The sequence below is a fragment of the Tenrec ecaudatus genome, chromosome 2 (assembly GCF_050624435.1).
Source record: "Tenrec ecaudatus isolate mTenEca1 chromosome 2, mTenEca1.hap1, whole genome shotgun sequence".
Classification (NCBI taxonomy): domain Eukaryota; kingdom Metazoa; phylum Chordata; class Mammalia; order Afrosoricida; family Tenrecidae; genus Tenrec; species Tenrec ecaudatus.
The window spans coordinates 189593057-189611850 of NC_134531.1; the positions used below are offsets into that span (position 1 = coordinate 189593057).

An 18794-nucleotide genomic window follows, 5' to 3' on the forward strand; every position below is an offset into this window, starting at 1 on the left:
GTGTTTACAAAACACAAGCCATTCAAAATCCTAGAGCACAGTTCTAGCCTGACACACATGGCATAACCATGAATTGAAATTAATTACACTGTTTTTGTTGGATTGTTTGTTTTAACAACCAAGTGGTTGACACTCGGCTACACATAAAAAAGTTGGCAGTTCAAATGCACGGAATCGTGGAGAAAGAAAGGCCTGGAGATATGGAAATATTATAGCCAACAAACCCCCTTTGTGCACATGAGTCAAGATGAATTGGTGGTCATGGGTCTTATACGGTAGGTTCTTTTATTCCATCACTTTACTGTAGGGAAAGGGACCACAGTGAGACAAAACAGCTGGACAAGGCCAAACACCTGTAGGAAATATCCCAGTCAGGCTTAGCCGGGGGCACGTGCTTTCACCATCCTGGATTGCCTCCTGTTACAGTGTTGTATAGAGGTGGAAGATAGAAAATTGTGGCTGGCAATGGTTTTATTTTAGAATAGGATGTATGTAAGGTTGGTCTTTTTCCAATCCCATGTATAGACTCTATTTAGTGTATTCCACCACCTGTCTTTCACTTTGTCATACCTCGGTGGTGTGTGTGTTGCTAGGCTACTGGAAGCTCTGCTACCGGTATATTTCAGAGAACAGAAGAGTCCGTTGTGAATAGGTTTCAGCAAAGCTTGCAGTCTATGACAGATGAAGAAGAAAGTCCTGGTGACTGACTTCCACAGATCAGCCATTAAAATCACCACAGATCAGAACCAAATATCAGACATAGTCCCTAGCCCATGAACCCCCATGGTTGGAGGCCATGGCCAATTGCACAGTGGTTGAGAGTCTAAAGCTTACTAAGATTGTAAGGACAGTGCATGACAGGGCAATATTTTATTCTGATGGACGTGGGTTGCTATGGGTTGGATTCAACTTGGTGGCAAACTTTCGTGCATGAGGTCACCAACTAGTTCCCAGACTAATCACAAAGACTGATATAGGAAGACAGAGATGTTTGAAGTACACAGTAGGGTGTTATCAGAGAAAGAGAAACTCCAGAAAAAAACAGGAAACTTTCTAAGTGTGAAAAGTATACCTTGTTCAGTCAAGAATGGGGTGGCCCAATACATCGACTACTCTAGATAATTGTGGCCAGTGGAGTCATGGCAAGGTAGTTTTGCAAACGCTTAGCAATATCCATGGTTTTTTACTTTAGAAAACACAGCATGTGCCTACCAAAAAGATCAAGGTCAATATTATGATCAGAGATATTTTACCTTGTAGCAAGAGCACACACTTTGGTGTGAAACAGAGCAGGGCTGTATCTAGCTTCGTCACCTTCAAACTAAGAAATACTGAACATAATATTTGATCTACCTGAACCACAGATTTTTTGTCTATAATTTGGGAAGGATTTTACTAGCATCTGGGTTGTTTCCAACCTTTGGCTATCAGGGACAAAAATTCTATGTCCCTTTGTGAGTCTGTTTTTCTGTGAAACATATATTCATTTTTGTAGAGATGCATGTGCATCATAAGAAATGAAGTTGAATACACGCATAAGACAGGTAGATACATAGATGCCACTACACCTACTCTGACACTTGGTGACCTTATGTACCCAAAAGGACACCATTTCCTGTCTGCCTCAAGCTCAAGATCACCAGCATGTCAAAGCCCATCACTGTGTCAAGCCATCTCCTCGAGAACTTTCCCACTCCTGTTGACCCTCTGCTTTACCAACCAGTATGTTCTCTTTCAGTGATAGACTCCTCTTGATGACATATTCAAAACAAGCAAGTCTGACAACATCCTGTCATTAAAAGACAAGAAAGAAATAAAAGTCCAAAGTGGATGTCAGAAAAGGCTCTGAAAATTGCCCTTGCGTATAGAATAGCTAAAGTGAATGGAAGAAATGATGAAACAAAAGAGCTGAAAAGACATTTTCAAAAGCAAGAAGATAAAGTAAAGCAATGAACACAAAGAACTAGAGTTAGAAAAACAATATAAAGAATGAGCAGCATATTTCAAACAGAACTGGAGGAAAAAATTCAAGTCTTGAGTTGAATTAAAAGATCCCATGTAGAGTGGTTATGAGTGCCCATATCAACTTCATGACAGTGAGCTTTGTTTTTATAAATGGGTCAAGTTTATTCAGTAACATACGTGGCAATGAACCAATAAATGTAATAATTTGATCATTGTAATTCTGCCCATTAGGATTTAATACATTTGATATATCTATATCTATCTATCTATAAATATATATACATCCACTCAGTTGCATGTCATGTTTCTATATGGTATTTGATCAACAAGAAAACATGTATACAATTTCAAGCTGTCTTCCTCTACTTTTTCTATTTCCTTTCAAAGGAGCTCAGTGATTCCGGAGATTGGTCAGAATAATACAACGAGCATAAGGGGGAAAGTACAAAATGATACTTAACACCAATGTCAACAATCATGTTATTATGGTTATAATTAAAGACGCTTTCATTTTTTGTTATTCACAAAATTTCTTTAGAACTTAAGTCAGTGCTATTAACTTGAACTTGAGGTATATACACAAAATATACCCAACCTTATGTAAAATACTTTTCAATAGCCACATTGCATTTTAAAATATCAGAAATATTACCTGTGCTGGTTTGTATTTTGACTTAATGGAACAAGAAGAGAACGGCGGTCACCTAGGGAGGGTGATATTGAAAGCAAAGTTCTTCAAGTTAGAAATGTCTTCCTTTTCCTTGGTACTTATCACAGGCTATCCAAGGTCCTGAGAGGACTGATTATGAGGGGTAAAGTCAATCACAGCTTTACGACCGTACTTTGGAAGAACTCATGAAAAAGCAACTTTGAAAGGTAAGACTTCTTTTTCTTCTTTTTTCCCAAAATAAGTGGTCTTAGTTTTTTGTCTTATAGAAAAAGTCTGAATCTGTTTATTGTAAATGTATTTAAACCACTATTTTTTTTTCAGCTTTCAGGCAAAGTCCAGCACTTCGTTTATACAAGTCTATGGGACGGGGTCTGTAGAGATCCTTGAATTTTAAGCCGTGACATCATCCACTCAAGTCTTGGCCCATCCCTCGCCAGTAAGAGCACAGCACACTGGGAGATGGCCCGGGTGTGCTTTCATAGAAGTGAGCTTCAAAAACGGGGAGATTTCTGCTACAGTCATGCATTCGTTAGCATCTTGTTTATTAACAAAAATCAGCAAGCCAACTTTCTTTAGGTCTTCCTGTGCTTAACCTTTTAGAGAGTTCTTCTCTCGTTACAGAAATCCTTTGTCTGTATGGTCCACAACAACTACTACAAACTCAGTGTAGTAAGTGTGCCAGGAAGAACGCGGAGATTCTTGGCCACCAATATCCCCCACTAGGAAATGCATATTATTAACCACTATCCCTTCAACATTACTTCCTATTGTAGGAGATGTGTGCACAGCTTCATTCATAGAACACTGGCGAAGAGTTGCAGTTTCCCCGGCATTATCCAGCCGAACAATGTTAACCTTGAGCTCCGGGTGATGGAACAGTCTCCATATCCTCGGACAGCAGACCCCAGGCCAGCCACCTGGGCCTCCTCCACCCTCCCCCAGCCTCCCTGGCATGGGCAGAGGACCCGTCTTTGCCTCTGCTGCTGCTTCCGCGCTGTCTGCCCGGCCGCTTCAGCACTTGCCTGGCTCCTGGCTCTTGGCTCCAGGTTCCAGGACATCACCCCTGCCTTGCCTGCAACAAGTCTCTAGGGCTCATCCATTACACAAGACATCTTTATGGTCTAGATCTGCTGCATGAACTTTCTTTACAATATTGACAACCAAGACTTTGGAGATTAAGGTCGTGCCTAACACAAGCCATGATATTTTCATATGCATGTAGAAGTTGAATATTAAATAAGAAAGACTGAAGAAGAATTATGTATTTGAATGGTGGTGTTGGAGAAGACTATTGAAAGTACAATGCACTGCTAAAGGAACAAACAAATCTATGCTGGAAGCAGTATGGCAGAGCACTTCTTATAGACTAGGATGGCAAGAATTCATCTCGCATACTTTGGACATGTTGTCAGGAGAGATCAGTTCAGGGAGAAGGACATCATGCTTGATAAATTAGAGGGGCAGTAAAGTAGAGAAAGGCCCTTGATGAGACGGATGGACACAGCGGCTGCAGCAATGAGCTCAAGCACAGGAGCAATGGTGAGGATGGCGCAGGACTGGGCAGTGTTTCCTTCTGTTGCGCAGGGTCACAATGAACTGGAACTAACTTTATGGCACCAACAGCAGCATGACCCAGATGTCGAATGAGGCAGGAAGCGTTAGAAGGAGGAAGAAGACTACAGAATAACTGTACCAAGAAGAATTGATCATCAGTCAATCATTTCAAGAGGCAGTATATGATGAAGAACTGATAGAATTGAAGAATGAAACTGCATCTACAGCATTAGTGAAAACCAAATCTCTAGGCAATCATAGAATACTAATTGCAATGTTTCAAAAATCAAACTGATTTAGTATTGGAAGCTCTTATTAATCTGTACCAATAAATTTGGAAGACACCTACTTGGCCAACTGACTGGAAGAGATTCATATTTGTGTCCATTCCAGAGAAAGATGAAGCTCTATAATACAAAAATTATCAAACAATAAATTAATGTTACATACAAGTAAAATTCTGGTGAAGACCATTCAATAATAGTTCCAGCATGACATTGACAGGAAGTTGCCATAAATTCAAAGTCAGATCCAGAAGCACGTATGGCATGAGGGATAACATTGATTATATCCACTGGATCTTGGCAGAAAGGAAAATGTCAGAAGATGTTTGCTTGTGTTTTATTGACTGCGCAAAGGTGTGTGACTGTGTGGATCCTAACAAAGCATGGGTAACCCTGAGAAGAGGAATTAGAGAATGAATCTGCTCGTGTGGAACCTGGTCATTGAACAAGATAATACAGAACGAAGGAATACAATATGGTTTTAGTTTCATTTCTTTTAACCAAGAAGGTCCCAGAAATTTATTTTTAATTTAGTTTTTCTTTCTATTGATTTAAAACTTATTTAATGTGTCAGATCATTTTCTTGAGTCGAACAATGAGTGAAACACTGACTGTGGCAGCAATTGTACAAGTCTGCTCGACATAGTTGAACTATGGGATAAATGATATATGCATTAACTCCAAATTAATAATATATATTTTAAAGTACCTAAGAGTAACTGTTTCACCTAGGACTACCTTTTAACACTTGTAATAGGGGTTCATCTTAAAAGTAGTTTAGGGGATTCCTGCAAGTTTTAAATCAGGAAAAGTGTGCACCATGATTGTATCCTTTCACCAGACTTGATCAGTCTTTGTAATAGTTAGATTTCATGTCAAGTTAATCTCCTAGGATGTGAGCTAACACAAGGTAATCTACTCTACAGGAGGACCTGCTGTGAGTACCCAATCAGCTTTACAAAGATTAGAGCAAAATGCAACCCCTCTCACTCAGGTCATTGCCCTGGTCCAATTGAAACGATGTTTCCTCAGAGTGTGGCCTGCTTCCTATATAAGTGGACACTGTGATAGAGCTTGCGTCTGGATCTTGAGTCTGTCTCATCAACCTCACATTCTTTGGACTTGATACCTATTGCCTGTCAACCCTGGGTGCTATCAGCAGCCTGCCATCTGACCAGTTGACCTTGGATTCATTTATCTCTTCAGTCACAAGCCTGACCTATTAATTTGGCTTAATCTGACTCTGTAGTTACCTCTCTGTGGTTTATCAGTTTCAATGCTGTATGAGTGAGAAGAAGCTTGCAGCACAAAATCTGACCCAAGGAAGTGCAACCTGCCTGGACTTGAACTACAATTTGTGAGCCATTTTATTGATATAAAATAGATATGCAGATAATATAGATGTGCAGAGAAATATACAAAGATAGATGTGTGTGTGTGTGAGAGAGAGAGAGAGAGAGAGAAAGAGAGAGAGAGAGAGAGAGAGAGAGAGAGAGAGAGAGAGAGAGAGAGAGAGAGAGAGTCAAGAAATCAAATGGCCGATGTCGCTGAGCATATCTGCTGCCCAAGACCTATTGAAAGTGTGCAGGAACCAAAGATGTCACTTTGAAGACCGAGGCGCACCTGACCCAAGCAATGGTACTGTCAAATTGCCTCATATACATATGACAGCTGGCTATCTACCAAGAAGAGAACAAGGAGAACTGGAGGGGAAAATGATGCATTTGAATCATGGTATTGGTGAAGAATATTGACTATGCATGGAGTGCTAGAAGAAGAAAGAAGTTTGTCGGGGAAGAAACGCACCTGGATTCACCTCAGAAGCAAGGATGGCATGCCTTCATCTCACGTGCCTTGGCATGTTATCAGGAGATACGAGTCCCTGGATGAAGACATCATGCTTGGTAAAGTGGAAAGCCATTGCAAAGAGCATCCCCTCAACAATAGGGTGGCTACTCGTCTGCCAATTGGATGGTGGCCAGTTTGGCCCACAAGCTGCTCCAAAGGAGGAAGATGGGGCAGTCTATGTATGTACAGACTTAACATCGTGGAAACATGTTGGGCAGTTCTACTCTATCTTCTTGGGTAACTATTAATTGTAATCACGTGATGGCAACCGGTGTGCATTTTGGATAAGACTGCGTATGCTATCTAATGTAACGTGATAAAATCATCTTCTATACTGTAATCTAAAGTAATGTAATAAATCCATCGGTTACACTAATAACAGTGTAGGCAGGACACGAAACCTAATCACTTTGAGTTGTATATAAAGGTAATTCAGATGCAGAGATACACATATATTTAGAGGAAGACAAACACCATGTGAGGCTCATCTATAAGCCAAGGAACCAAGGAACTCCTAAAATGACTAAGGAGGAAAAGAATCAGCACAGCCAAGACCCTGACTTGGATCTTGAACCTGCAGAAGTGTGAAAAATGAATTTATGCTCTATTTTCCCCTTCTAATTTTTATTATAATTCAGTTTTCAATGCTACCTTCAACAATATATACAATTATATGTTGTTCAAACTCACTCATTTCAATGCCCCAGTGTACCGTCACTTATCCTATTTCCTCCCAGTGTTTCGGTTTCCATTCCTGCCTCTTTTCCCACTGTCTGTGTTTGGATAAATGCTGCTCATTGCATCTTAAATGGTTGATTATTCTAACATGGGGGAAAGTTCAGTTCTAGACCTGAAGGGTAACACAAGGCCCTAGTCTTGACAGACTCACCAGTATCTATGCAACCAATAAGCCTAATCACGTTTAAGTTTTAGGTTTTTTCCACATGTTTGCCCATTCTATGTGATCCTTTTCAGAGCAGTTGGAATGGAAATCATACATCACCTAGGGTCTTTTTGGTATCAGATCCAGAGGCTGATGTTTGCAAGGTCCCCTCTTCTACTGGACTAATTGTTTCCATGTGGCTTTCAATTTTCATCACTGGTACTTCTTCCTGGCAGGGAGAGACCAGTGTTTCACCTTAGATGGCTGCTCAGGAGATTAAAAAATTATTAGTAGTAGCAGTTTTATTGACATACAATTCACATACCATGCAATTCAATAGTTCAATCACATCCAGAAGAGTTGCACAATCATCTCCACAGTCACTTTTAGGACATTTTTTTCCTTCTTGTGCACATCATCCTCAGCTCCCCAGCCTTCCTTGCTCCCCCACAAGGAACCATCAATACAGTTACTCTCCCTACAGATTTACCTATCCTGGATTTCATACACAGAACCACATTTTAAAAAACTAACGACAATAACAAATTTAAACAGATATGATCCTCAATCGAAAAGTAAACAGAAAATGTCTTAAAACTAGAACAAATTTAATGGATCATAAGGGAGAGCAAATGATAGAACGCTAAATGTTAGCCCATTGTATCCACAACAATCCACTTTCCAATATGCATCCTGCACTGAATCCCGGCTATTGACATCTGTGCTCATGAGCTTGTAACACCCCAGTAAATGCTTACGGACTCAGCACGCAGAACAATGTCTTCGTAAACCATATTATGCCAACTGACCTTGGGTTCGCCAAGTCTGTGACCTGAGACCCCATGCCCAGTGACTCATTCCCTCAAGGTACTTGGTTATATCCAAGATATTTTCATAACTTTTGCTCCTGTATGCTCCACCATATATGAATATATTTGTACCAGATGTAAGTACACATATCTAAATATCCTCTCTGAAACTTATAGATATTTGTGAGTATCCTCCCACGCTCCCTCCCACACCTGTTCAGAGTGCATATTTATCCCAGTATCTACTCATAGAACATTATGATTGCAGGATTATGTTTGTAACAGCATTTGCCTCTGTTGCCTTTAACTCTTGAAAACCTCTCAGTGTCTGTCTGCTTCCCCCTCATACATGTTAACATTCAACTACCTTCAAGCCAGTGATTTCTCCTCTCTTTCCCTTGCCCTTGCCTGTACTTCTGGTAATGATCAAAGAATGCTTCCTTTAGTGTGAAACCCCTTTGTTGGCTTGTAAAATAGTGGTGTCATGCTATATTTGTTCTTCTGTGCTTGACTAATTTTACTCAGCAAACATCCTCCAGGATCATCCATGTGTTCTCTAGAGAATCAAAGACCAGTGGCACTTATATGTGTTTTATATAGAAAGATATTTATATCAAGAAATGGCACACACAATTGTAGACATAGGAAATCCAGTCCAGTTCAAATCACACTTCTCCTGAATTGTGGAAGCCGATAAACATAAAGCCAGATGATGAAGGGAAGACAGTAGGGGGTGGGGTGGGGGGTACAGGCTGGTGGATGCAGAGATCAGATGTCAGCCAAATGAGTCCACCATCGGTAGTCCCTTGCAGTTTCTAGGGATCAGCCGGCAAAATAACAGGAGATGGAGGAAAGAGGCACAAGATCCAGCTCTGGCAGAAGGCAACAGGCCAAAGGGGATTTTACTCTGCTTGGTCTCTTTCTCTTACAGAAAAAGACTTGACACCAAAGAGGTGTCATTATGCTGTGAGCCAATTGAAAGGTTGGGCTTTGCCCCTAGCTTTCCTTAGTAGTATCTAGTTGGCATCATCTCTAACCATTACAATCTAGTCGTGAGGCGTTTCACAGATTCATCATTATTCTTTACCGTTGTATGGTATGCCATTGTGTGCACATACCAAGGTTTATTTATCCAGGGGTATTTCGATTATCTCCATCTTTTTGCTGTTGTGAATAGTGCTGCGATGACCATGACCATGAGTATTTCTACTCATTGCTCCAGCTCTTATTTCTCTAGAGTGCATTCTTTTTTTAAAAAACGTTTTATTAGGGGCTCATACAACTCTTATCACAGTCCATACATATACATACATCAATTGTATAAAGCACATCTGTACATTCTTTGCCCTAATCATTTTCTTTTCTCTTTTTACATTTTATTAGGGACTCATACAACTCTTATCAAAATCTATACATATACATACATCAATTGTATAAAGCACATCCATACATTCCCTGCCCCAATCATTCTCAAAGCATTTGCTCTCCACTTAAGCCCTTTGCATCAGGTCCTCTTTTTTTTCCCCCTCCCTCCCCGGTCCCCCCTCCCTCATGTGCCCTTGGTAATTTATACCTCGTTATTTTGTCATATCTTGCCCTATCTGGAGTCTCCCTTCCCCCCCTTCTCTGCCATCCCTCTCCCAGGGAGGAGGTCACATGTGGATCCTTGTAATCAGTTCCCCCTTTCCAACCCACTCACCCTACACTCTCCCAGCATTGCCCCTCACACCCTTGGTCCTGAAGGTATCATCCACCCTGGATTCCCTGTGCCTCCAGCCCTCATATGTACCAGTGTACAGCCTCTGCCCTATCCAGCCCTGCAAGGTAGAATTCGGATGATGGTAGTTGGGGGGAGGAAGCATCCAGGATGTGGTGGAAAGCTGTGTTCTTCATCGGTACTACCTCGCACACTGACTGACCCATCTCCTCTCCTAAACTCTTCTATGAGGGGATCTCCAGTGGCTGACACTTGGACCTTGGGTCTCCACTCTGCACTTCCCCCTTCATTCAATATGGTATATACATATTCAATATTCAATATGGTATATATACATATATATACACATACATATATTCTTTTTTTTTTGCATGATGCCTTATACCTGGTCCCTTGGGCACCTCGTGATTGCACTGGCTGATGTGCTTCTTCCATGTGGGCTTTTTTGCTTCTGAGCTACATGGCTGCTTGTTCACCTTCTAGAGTGCATTCTAAGTAGAAGGATTACTGGATCATATGGCTTTCTAGTCCCAACTTTCTGAGGGAGTGCCATGCTGTCTTCCACAGAAGATGCAGGCACACTAGTGTGGTAGTTACATAATTTGGTGTCAGAGTGAAGGGGTGGATTCTGGCTTGTCAATCGGGATATAGCCAATGGAGCCGCTGTATGGGCATGACTCTCTCCTGAAGATTGTGGGAACTCTGCTTTTTCCTCCTTGGAGGCAGAAGACTCACATCTCAGCACTGAGATGCTTACAATGCCACTGGATCCATGGCTGTGATCCAACCCACTGGCTGTGATCTTCCTGCATTCGGTGTCATTGTATGTGCTGCATGAGTTTGAAGAGGACTTTATAGATGGCAGCTGACATATGGGCTAATATCAGACTTATGGACTTGATCTGGACTGGGCTGGGATGTTTTCTCAATATTCCATTGCTCTTGTATATAAAGCTCTTTCTTATACACATATTTGTGTTTATGAATTTGTTTTTTCTAGTCTACCCAGACTAATACAACTGTAATGTATGAGGATAGCAGTGTGTCTACAATCTACAACTCTCGCCAGCTTTGCTTATTTTGTGTTTGCCTTTTTTTTTAATTCTAGGGGGAGGTGATAGTGCCTTGTTGTTTTGATTGACATCAATCCAAGGGCTAATGAGCACCAGCATTGCTTTATATGTTTGTTGATTGCTTGAATGTATTCTTAAGTAAACTGTCAGTTCACTGACTCTGTCCATTTTTAAGTTTGATTGTCTTTATCTTGTAGAAGTGTTGACATGTTCTATAATTTTTAGTAATCAGTCCCTTGTCTGATAGATTACCCAATCCTCTGTGGATCCTCTTATTAGTCTTTTGGTAAAATCGTTTGTTACACATACATGTCTAATTTCTAGGAGAACCCAGTTGCTGATTCTGTCTTCAATTTTTTTTGTGTTTTCTATTTTCATAGAGTGTTGATGTTATATATTAGGATCAGTAAGTTTGTCCTTATTTTTCCACTGATGTCCTTTTTAGTTGTAGGCTTTACATATAGCTCCTTAATCCATCTTGAGTTTGTTTTAGCATATGATGTGAAACATGAGTCCTGGTTCATTCTTCTGCAAATGTATCTATCAAAATTTTCAAGCTCTAACGGTTTAAAAGACTATCTCTTGCTAATTTAATGCGTTTCAGCCCTTTGTCAAAGATCTGTAGATGGATGAATTAATTTTGGGTTCGCAATTCTGTTATATTGTCCTACATATCTACCATTGCACCAGTGCAAGTCTGTTTTACTATCTTTACTTTGGAAATTTTTGAATAGGTTTTGTGTTTGGAAACTGAGAGGCCTCTTGCTTTGTTCTTTTTTAGTAATGCTTTGTTTATCCAGAAGCTCTTTCTTTTCCATATAAAGTTGGCAATTACTCTCTCCATATTTTAAAATAATGATGTTGGAATATGGATCAAGATTATTATATCTGTCTATGCCTGTAGGCAATATTGACATTTTCATAATGCTAGGTCCTCCTAAGCATGAGCATGGTGTATTCTTCTGCTTCTACAGGTCTCTGGGTTTTTGTAGCAGTGTTTTGTAGTTTTCATTGTACATGGTTTTGGTCCCCCTGGTTATATTTATTTCAACATTGGTGGATAAAGGAGCTGGTATTGTTTTCCTGATTTCCTCTTCAGAGGACTCTTTGTTAGCAAAAAGCAGTGATTCGCAAACTTCCTAATGCCACGATGCTTTCATACAGTTCCTCATATTGTGGTGATCCCCAACCATAACATTATTTTCATTGCTACTTCATAACTACAATTTTGCTACTTTGATGAATCAGCTACCCCTGTGAAAGAGTCATTCAACCCCCAAAGGGTTCATGACCCACAGGTCGAGAACTGCTGGCATAAAGGAATTCAACTGGTTTTTGTATGTTGATCTTGCATCTTGCCACTTTGCTCAATTTTCCAATTAGTTCCAATAATTTTCTTGTTGAGTCTCTTAGATTTTCTATATAGAGGATCAGATCATCTGCAAATAGAGAAGGTTTTACTTTTTTGCCAATTTGGATGCCTTTAATTTCCCTTTCTTGCTTGATACCTCTGGCTATGACTTTCAACACAATATTGAATAGGAATGTTGTGATACCAAGGTCTTGTGTTAGCTTGGCTGGGCCAGCACTCTCAGTAGTTTGGAAGGTGAGGTATGATGTTTCCTAATATCATGAACACAGCTCCATGATAGGATTGCTGAGAATAGCTAAGCAGTTGTAGGAAGTTTAGTGTGGATTGCAACTGCTTACTCAGGTCACAGCCTGGTAATGTCTCCTTGGGGGTGTGGTCTACATCATGTACATACGCAGATGTAGAGAAGCCCTTCCTTCTCTTCCTGCTTATCTACATCCTGTATCTCGTTGCTTGGGACTTTGGCCAGCAGCCGTCTATGTAGTCCGCTGACCCTGGGCAGTGTTGGTATCCTCCATGTTGCCTGGTAAGCTTAGTTCAACTTGGTCTCTAGCAGCCAGCTTCCTGGTTCATCAGCCCTGGCAGCTGTGGAAGTTGGGCAAGGCCTCCATTTCAATGTCTGACCCACAGGTCTGAGCCGGACTGGATTTTCCCACTTCTGTGGGTGGGTAGGCACTCTCTCTGGACATCCATTTCTTTCTCATACATATATAAGTATTACTGGTTTTCCTTCTCTAGAGAACTCAGCCTAACACAAGAAGTGATACTAGACACCCTTCTTTGGCTTCTATTCCGTTTTCTCAGGTGAGAATAATGCTGGTAGTTGGTCTTTTATATGTGTTCTTTTTCACGTTGAGAAATTTCCCCTGCTCAACCTGTTTTATTCAATGGTTTTATCATGGATGGGTGCTGGATTGTCTCAAATCCCTTGTTTTAGCATCAGGGTTATGCTCCAGTCATAAAATGATTTTTCCTCTTTTTTAAAATCATTTTATTAGGGGCTCATACAAATCTTATCACAATGCATACATACATCAATTGTATAAAGCACATTTGTACATTCATTGCCCTCATCATTCTCAAATCATTTCTCTCCACTTAAGCCCCTGGCGTCAGGTCCTCATTTTCCCCCTTCCTGCCTGCTCCCCCTCCCTCATGAAACATTGATAATTTATTATTTTGTAATATCTTACACTGTCCAACATCTCCCTTCACCCACATTTCTGGTGTCCGTCCCCCAGGGAGGAGGTCACATGTACATCCTTGTAATCGGTTCCCCCTTTCCAACCCACTCACACCACTGGTCCTGAAGGGATCATCCACCCTGGATTCCCTGTGTTTCCAGTTACTATCTGTACCAGTGTACATCCTCTGGTCTAGCCAGACTTGCAAGGTAGAATGAGGATCATGACAGTGGGGGTGAGGAAGCATTTACGAACTAAAGGAAAGTGTATTTTTCATCATTGCTACATTGTACCCTGACTGGCTCGTCTCCTCCCTGAAACACTTTTGTAAGGGGATGTCCAGTGGCTGACAAATGGGCTTTGGGTCTCTACCCCACACTCCCCCGTTCATTCACTATGATAAGATTTTTTGCTTAGATGATGCCTGATACCTGATCCCTTCGACACCTCGTGATCACACAGGCTGGTATGCTTCTTCCATGTGGATTTTGTTGCTTCTGAGATAGATGACTGCTTGTTTACCTTCAAGCCTTTAAGACCCCAGACACTATATCTTTTGATAGCTGGACACCATCAGCTTTCTTCACCACATTTGCTTATTCACCCGCTTTGTCTCCAGCGATTGTGGTGGGAAGGTGAGCATCATAGAATGCCAATTTAGTAGAAGAAAGTATTCTTGCATTGAGGGAGTACTTGAGTTGAGGCCCAATGTCCATCTGCTACCTTAATACTAAACCTAAAAATATAGGCACATAGATCTATTTCCCCATCCTCATATATAAATATATTTGCATATATACATGCCTTTATATAGACTTCAATAAATGCCCGTTGCCTCCCACCTCTTTCCTCTATTTCCTTTGACTTTCCTTCTGTCCCATCATCATGCTCGGTCCCCACCTGGGTTTCAGCAGTCCCTCTTGATTACGTTACCCTTGATCATGCCCTACCATGCCTCCCACACCCTCCTCACCACCGATTTGAATCACTTGTTGTTCCCTTGTCCCTGGGTTTGTTAACACCACTACTTTCCCACCACCACCCCCTCTCCCATGTACCCTCTGAACCGTCGGTCCCATTTTCTCATCCAGATTGTTCATCCAGCCTATCATATTTAGACAGACCTGTGGAGATAATAACCTGCACAAAAACAAGACAGAGCAAAATCAAGCAACAATATACAACACAACAACAACAAAATGACAAAAAAGACAAAACATAACACAAGCAAGAAAAGCTTATAGTTAGTTCCAAGATTGTTTGTTGGCCTTTAAGGAGGGTTTTCCAGTCCAGTCTGTTGGGGCACCACGCCTTGGCCCCAAAGTCCACCTTCAGCACTCCCTGTGGGCCTCATCACTATGTTCCCTTGCTGTTATGTTGCACAATCTTAGTGTTTTCCCTCAGTGTGGCAGGATCAGATCGGGTGCAATTCCCACATTGTGTCTCCGGTGCTGTCCCCTGTAGGGTTATGGGTCTGTGAGGGCCGTCATGTCTCATAGGAGGACCAGCCATGTGTTCCTCTCTGTGGACTGGCTGCTCTAATTCGGAAATTCATCCTCACAGCCTGGTGGACCAGGATGTGCTCCACTCTCTCCTTCTCTCCCTTCATCTGCTCCTGTGTGCTCTGATCAGGTATATCCCTCTCCCAGAACTGCAGATTCAATTTTGTCCTTTGAAATAAATTATTCTTGTGGAAGAGGAAGGTGTCCACATAGCAGTTGGGATTGGGGCTGGGCCCCCAGGCCTCTCCACTGGTTCCCTACTCCATGCCGGTATGTTGCATTCACATCTTGGAGTGTTGGGTTGAAATCTGATCCCTCTTTCCCTGTGAAGATATAAACAATACCCTACCCTTGGGCTGGTTAGTGCCCTGTGCCCCCACTACCCATTACTTTTTTATTATTATTTTTCATTTCCCTACCACATTTTTAGTTTTCAACCACGTGTATCCCTGTATTTGGTCTAGTCCCTGCCATGTTACCTGGTCCTCACCCTAGGAATGTTTGTATGCAGTAGCTTTTTCCTATGCCCCTTTTACATTTTTTTTAAAGTTTACCTCAGCGCACTCAAGTTGTACTTGTCTTTTTGTGCTTGACTTACTTCGCTTAGCATGATTTCTTCCAGTTCTTCCCATGCAGTGATGTGCATTATACATTCATCACTGTTTTTTAGCGGTGTGTAGCACTCCATTGTATATATGTACCACAGCTTTTTAATCCAATCATCAGTTGATGGAAATTTGGGTTGTTTCCAACTCCTTACAATTGTGAACTATGCTGCAATGAACATTGGAGCACAGATGTCTGGCCTTGGTTTGTTTCTTGTCTCTTCTGGGTATATGCACAGTAGGGTGATTGCTGGGTCGTATGGTAACTCGATTTCCATTTGTTTTAGATATCACCAGATCGATTTCCATAGTGGTCGTGCATACTTACAGGTCCACCAGCAGTGGATGAGAGTTCCTGTCTCCCCACAGCCCCTCCAATACTTGTTGCTTTCTGATTTTTTGAATTGGGCTATCTTTGAGTGAGTTAGGTGGTATCTCATTGTTGTTTTAATTTGCATTTCTCTTATGGCTAAAGATCAGGAACATCTTCTCATATGTTTCTTGGCCTTTTGGATTTCTGCCCCTGTGAAACTTCCGTTCAGGTCCTTTGCCCACCTCCTCAGTGGGTAATTCTTTTTTTTTGGAAGATAACAGAGTATTGTAGATTTTAGTAATAAGGCCTTTGTCTGATGTGTCAATTCTAAGGACGTTTTCCCAGTCCGTGGACTCTCTTATTTCTCTCTTGGTGAATTCTTTCTATGTACACATGTGTTTTATCTTCAGTATATCCCATTTGTCGACTTGTGCCTCCTCTGCATGTGTGTCCTTCCCTATTTCTGATAGCCTGTGTATTCCCTGTGCCAAAGTTCTCAAGTTGGTCCCAATTCCCTGATTAATGGCCCTAAAAGTTTGGGGTTTAACTTCAAGGTCTGTGATCCACCTTGAGTTTATTCTTATGCATTGAGTGAGATAAGAGTCTTACTTCATTTTTCTGCAGGTAAATATCCATTTTTTTCCCAGCACTACTTGTTAAAGAGGGCATCTGCTTCCCATTTTATTTTGGGGGGGGGCCCTTATCAAAGATTAGTTGTCTGTATGCTGATGATTTTATTTTGGGGTTTTCAGTAATTTTCCATTGGTCTGAGTAGCTGTCATTGTACAAATAACATGTGGTTTTGACAACTTTGGCTGCATAGTATGTGCTAAAGTCAGGTAACGCAAGCCCTCCCACCGTGTCTTCTTCTTGAGGAGTTCTCTGCTACTACTGGGCTTCTTCCCTCTCCATATGAAGTTGGTAATCAGTTTTTACATTTCTTTGAAGAAAGATGAGGGCAATTGTATCAGGATTGCATTAAATTTATGTAGTACCTTTGGCAGAACTGACATCTTGACTACATTGTGTCTTCCAATCCACGAACATTGGATATTCTTCCATTTGTTGAGGTTGCTCTTGGTTTCTTGTAATAGTGTTCTGTAGTTTTCCCCATATATATCTTTTGTTCTTTTAATCAGGTATATCCCTAGATATTTCAATTTGTATTTGGCTATTGTGAAGGGTACTACCCTTTTGATTTCCTCTTTAGTGATCTTATCCAATGTGTATAACAGTCCGATGGACTTCTGTTTGTTGATCTTGTGTCCTGCCACTCTGCCAAACTCCTCTATTACTTCCAGTACTCCCCTTGTGGAACTTTTGCAATTTTCCATATATAAAATCATATCATCTGCAAATAACAATAGTTTCACCTGTTGTTTCCGCAGAAGAATATTTTGATGTCTTTTCTTTGCCTTATGTTGTTAGCTAAAACCTCCAGCACAAAATTACATAAGAGTGGGGGCAAGGGGCATCGTTGTCTGATCCCCTTTTTTAGTGGGATTGTGTTAGTCTTTTCTCCATTGACTACCTCATTGGCTGTCGATTTTTCATATATAGCTTGTATTGTCTTGAGGAATTTTCCTTCCATGCCTATACTTTGGTATTCTGTTGGCTAGTATTTTGTTAAGGATTTTTGCATCTATGTTTATTAGTGATATTGGTCTGTAGTTCTCGATTCTTGTGGGATCCTTGCCGGGTTTTGGTATAAGAGTTATACTTGCTTCATAGAAGGAGTTCGGGAGTTTACCATCTTTTTCTATGTTCTTGAAGAGTTTGTGTAGGTTTGGTGTTAGCACTTCCCTAAATGTTTCGTAGAATTCTCCAGTAAATCCATCTGGTCTAGAGGATTTTATCGTTTGTAATCACTTGATAACTTTGTCTATTTTTTCTGTTGCTATGGGTCTGTTGAGATTCTTGACGTCCATGGAGGCTAATCTAGGGAGGGATTGTTTTTCCAAGAATTTGTCCATGTCTTCCGAATTGTTGAATTCCTTGGAGTATAATCCTTTGTAGTACTGTGTAATTATCCTTTTGATTTCATTAGGGTCTGTTGTGATGTCCCCTCTTTCATCCCTTATTCTTGCTATTGAAATTTGTTCCCTCCTTTCTTTGGTTAGGTTTGTCAGCATTCTGTCGATTCTGTTTATCCTTTCAAAGAACCAACGGCTAGCGGCATTAATTTTTCCATAGTTTTCTTATTTTCCCTCTGCTGAATCTCAGCCCTGATTTTTATAATTCGTTTTCTTTTGCTATTAGTAGGATTGTCCTGTTGACTCTGCTCTAGTTGTTGTAAATTTTGTGCCAGCGTATCAATCATGAGTCTCTCTTCCTTTGTCAGGTGTGCATGTACTGCAATGAAACTTCCTCTGATAACTGCCTTTGCTGTGTCCCATAAGTTTTGGTATGTCGTGTGCTGATTTTTGTTGGTTTCTAGAAATTTCCTAATTTTATCTCTGATCTGTGCCAGTACGTACTCCTTTTGCAGTAGAGAGTTATTCATCCTCCAATTGTTTGCTCTTGTTTTCTTCGTCTTCCTTTTGTTGATTTCCAGCCTTATGGCACAGTGGTCAGAGAGAGATCGATCTTTATGACATCAATGTGCTTAAATTTATGTAGAATCACCTTATTCCCCAGCATGTGGTCTATCTTCAAATATGTGCCATGTGAACTTGAGAAAAATGTGAATTTTTTTCTATTTGGAGGAAAGGTTCGGTAAATATCTATCCGGTCAAATTGTTTAATTGTAGTGTTTATATCTCTAGGGTCCTAGGTTTCTTTTCCTGCCATCTATCTTTCTCAGAGAATGGTGTATTGAAATCACCCACTATACTTGCTGAGGCTATGATTTATTTTTTTCATCTTTTGGAGTGTTTGGTTCACATATTCAGCAGGTCTCTCATTCGGGGAATATATTTTTACAATGCTCAGTGGTTCTTTGTGTACCATTCCTTTGAGCATTATATAGTGTCCCTCCTTATCTATTTTACGGTTGGCACTTTGAGGTCAATTTTA

At 40.8% G+C, this 18794-nt stretch overlaps 1 pseudogene; it reads right to left on the reverse strand.

The window, feature by feature from the left end:
• Positions 1-2982: 2982 nt before the first annotated feature.
• LOC142440224 (ADP-ribosylation factor-like protein 5A pseudogene) lies at positions 2983-3589 on the reverse strand (annotated as a pseudogene).
• Positions 3590-18794: the final 15205 nt, after the last annotated feature.